A 4,135-nucleotide genomic window follows, 5' to 3' on the forward strand; every position below is an offset into this window, starting at 1 on the left:
GTCTTCCTAAGGGGCACCCCCACACCCATACCCAAGCCTCAAGGACACGTTGTGAAAGCCTCCCAGGGTGTGCCTGGCCAGTGCTGGAGGGCTCTGTGCTTAGTAACTGTGTTGTGAGTGTGACTGCAGGTCATGGGAGGTGGCAGCTCTGCCTCGGGTAATAAAATCAATGGTGATGACTCAGTAACAATGGAGGTATCTCTCAATCTCTGAGACGTTCCTCCTCTGTTCTGACACATCTGTTTTTCTCTCCTTTTTTTCTTTTTTAAGAGGAAATAGGTACAGGCTCAGGCAAGGGCCCAAAGGAGGGAACCATTTTTCATTATTTAACTCACTCATTACCGATCTCTCATTGAGAAACTGGAGTCTGCGATTACTGAAAAGCTGAGGGCACATCTAGAAAAATACCTAAGTGAAAGATTCATAATCAGTTGTTAGGGGTAAGTCAAGGAGCTGCAGACCAAGTTTTTAAACCTAAAGAGAGGTTTCAAAGAGAACAAAGAGCAAGTAGGCTGTCCCTGAGAATGGCCTTGGAAATATTCTCCTCAATCCTAACAGCTCAGGACCCTTATGCCAGTTACTAACTTCTAATGAAACCTTAGTTTTCTTGTCTTTTACATGAAAATAAAATACCATACATGGCTGCTCATAAGCATCAGCGAGATCTCATAGAATGACTTAGCCCCTGGTAAGCAAACCCCAGGCCCCATAGAATGTCCTGAGTATTCCCATGGCTCCCCAATGCCAAGACCAAGCAGTAGTGAGCGCAGATCCTCAGGCACCACATTTTGTTTTTACTTAGTTGATCCTTTTGGGCAACTGAGGGCATCGCCCCTGAGCTGGGGCAACCCTACTACTTTATAAATGAAGAAACCAAAGCAAAAACCTGGCTGCAGACAGAGTGGCATTGCCACAAACGACAAGGCTGTTTGAGTGCTTGCTCGGTCACCGATGACACAGTACATCCCAGAGTACTGTGCTCAATGGATCTTTTTAATCACTTAGTCATATTCCATTTTATAAGCAGAATTCATCTAATCTAAAGAATAGATGATATTCTTTAGAGAGCCCAGCTAGCTCATTATATGCTAATTGTAGTAAAAGTTAAGATAATGATGGTATTTAGCAGTAGGAATAATTACAAATTATTAAGCATTTACTATGTGCCAAGCATCATGCTGAGCATTAAACATGTCTTATGTTTTATTTCAGTTAATCAGCCCAACTGCCAGAATCCTCCTTATGCTTAATCCCCACAACCTGCAAAAAGCTGGCACAAATACATGGCTTTGTTCTCCTCAGCATTTATCTGTGTGCTCATCTTCTCTGCCAAAATCAAATCCTTTCTAAATTCTGAATGTGGTATGAGTGGTTTTAAGTGGGCAGTTAAGAGACAGGTATCTCCAGAAATAAAACGCAAGAGGTAGAGATTAATTCTTGATTCCATGAATCTGGAGCCAACTGATTTGATAGTAACTTATAATTACTATATTTCATGTTGCTCAATCATCTCTGAGAAGATTGCAGGGTGGGGTGGGAGAGGTGGCTTCCAGTTCTTTCCAGTGAAATGCTTCTATGTTATCACAAGACAAGAAGTTCTGTAAGGTAAGGGATTTAGACAGATATGCCTGGCTTCCGGTGGACAGATGCCAGGTAGAGGAGATAAACAGATACAGTTCCCATTGGATACGGATGCCCTAAAAAAAGTCTTTCCTATCATGCTGCCAAGGCAATGCTAGCTGCTTCCAACATTAATTCAGGTGGAGAGGAAAGAGGGACTGTGTGCATAGTGTTTGGGAAATGGATAGAGCAGAAAATAAGAAAACACCACATTTTCCAATTTAGTTGATAGGACATGCACTCCAACAACCAAGAGTTAAGTGGAAACTCTGATTCTTATATAAAGTTTAGTCCATCTGACAACTAAATGGGGACCATGGTGCTCCTTCTGAAAAGTTCACAGGTGGCTGGAAGTTACAGGATGCTGGACAGGAATGCTCCTTAGAGACGTGCAGTCTGGAGATCAGGGCTGGCACTTTACAAACATTGTCTTCTTTGGTTTCCTAGGATTCATCTAGGTAGCCTTTTAACATTGTAATTCATTGCTAATGTAAAAATTTGAAAAATTTTCACATAAAAATCCAGATTTCTGGTATCACTTTTAAAAATGAGAAAACTTTCTTACATTTTCACCTAGTAACTACTCAGTCCCTCATAGATGGTCCCAGCTGTCCTTATGGGTCTCAATGCTTGAGACCAATATCAACTGGTATTAATCCTCAGGCATAACATTTGGTTACTTGACTGAATCCTGCAAGCATTGAGGTGGAATGATCCCACTGTTTTATAGTTAAAGAAACCACAGCAGAAACTTCACATGATTCACTACTGCCTGTAGGCAAAGTTCTAAAGCCATGGATAGGCAAGGCCATGTGCACAAGGTCCCAGCTGATCTCTCTTGTCAGTTGTCCCAAAAAATCATATAGTCTATCCAGGTGTGATGGTGCACTTCTGTAATCCCAGTACTCAGGAGGCTGAGGCAGGAGGATTGCCGAAAGTTTGAGGCCAACCTGGGATAGATAGTGCATTCAAGGAGAACCTGAACTGCAAAGTGAGACCCTGTCTGAAAAAATGAAACAGAGCAAAACAAACGAATCATATGACCTAGCCACAGTAGACTGCTGTCACACATAGCTAAGGTTCTGTTCCCTCTGTCTGTCTGAAATATCTTTCCCTGTTATCAAACTCTTGCTTATCCTTTCATACCTAATTTAGTAGTACTATCCTAGCTTCTCAGAAAATGAAGCCTGTTCAGAGTACCAAAGACTCACTCTGACAAACCTTAGAGTCTGCTAGGGGAAGTTCAAAGTTAATGTCTCCTTTTTTGAGTCCCCAGTGCCATGACATACCATGAATAAACCTTAGGCTCAGAAGATAAAATAGGTATTCTCCAACATCTAGGTAATTGAACTCATAATAGTTGGGAGGAAAACTAAGTTAAAAGCATACTTGGTCATTGAGAAACGCTTAGATTGATGGGCTATCAAATAAATGATATGGAAATTTTAACTGAGTAACAGATGTAGTTATTTCCCACCAGGCCAAGCTTTAGAAGTAGTGATGGTCCCCCTCAATGTGGTTTATGAGGTGTCAGAAGAACCCCGTGCGTCTTAAATATCTTTCCCCACCAGCCGGCCAAGAAGCCTAAAAGTCCACTTTGCAAACTTACTTGTACTAAGACCTTTTCCTGTTAAAGTGCAATACCTGTTCCCCCTCCTCCTTAAGAAGTGGAACAACAGGTGATTCTCAAGGGTTAGCAGCTTCAGTGAACTTACCAAGTCTTTTTCTAACTGAGGCATTTCTCCTAGACTGTCTGGGAAGTTGTAATACTGTTAAATCAAGGAAAAGTTCCAGAAGAGAGAGAGGACAGGTCTGTATGTCTAATTTAAAAGACAGTAAGCAGGCAATGCAGCCCAGGGGTTAAATGCAAGACCTGGGTCCAAATCCAGTTCTGCTCCTGGCTAGGTGAGTGACTCCTGGCTTGTCACCTATCTTCTGCTCCTCCATTTCTTCATTAAGATAGCAAAGGACGATGCTGGTAAGAGGACCTGCCTCACAGGGACAGTGGAGAATGAAGAGTCGGAACACGATAGGCATTCCAAAGGGAGCCCCACACGAAGTGAACGGTATAAAGCGTTTGTTCTGTCACTATTAGGAGGGGGTGACCTGAGATTTAGCGCAGAAGGGGACTGCTTGGTGTTACTACCTGCTGCCTCCCTTCCTAACTCACTGATGAAGCCTACCCGGAGGTCAAGAGGGGCAGAGCAGCTACCCAGAGCTGCCCCGAATTTCCTGAGAAGAGAAGGGGTTGTGGGAGAGGAGAAGCTGTGAGCTCCACTGTGTCCCTTTGAGTATAATGGAACCTGGTCCTTGAAGGTTTGCCCCAGGGGATGTTCCGTGTCCCCGCTGGGTTGTGCTTTGTGGCTGCGCAAACGTCCCCCTTCCACGCAGCGCCCCACACCCCTGGGCCTGGGCGTACCCACGAAGTCTGGCGGGGAGCTGCAATTCGCTGCTCCGCTGGGAGAAAGAGTCAACGGCGGGGTGGACGGGAAAAGTGACACAATCGGGCCGCGGC

The 4,135-nt window shown here is 44.0% G+C and overlaps 1 long non-coding RNA gene across 1 annotated transcript in view; it reads right to left on the reverse strand.

Annotated features, from left to right (window-relative positions):
• The window catches only part of LOC104870907, a 6,951-nt gene extending 3,315 nt beyond the window's left edge, over positions 1–3,636 (reverse strand). Inside the window, exon 1 of the long non-coding RNA XR_782655.1 lies at positions 3,336–3,636. This is a non-coding gene — a long non-coding RNA (uncharacterized LOC104870907). The remainder of the gene's footprint in view (positions 1–3,335) is intronic.
• Positions 3,637–4,135: the final 499 nt, after the last annotated feature.

The sequence above is a fragment of the Fukomys damarensis genome, unplaced genomic scaffold (genome assembly GCF_012274545.1).
Source record: "Fukomys damarensis isolate Sample0158 unplaced genomic scaffold, DMR_v1.0_HiC HiC_scaffold_33, whole genome shotgun sequence".
Lineage (NCBI taxonomy): Eukaryota > Metazoa > Chordata > Mammalia > Rodentia > Bathyergidae > Fukomys > Fukomys damarensis.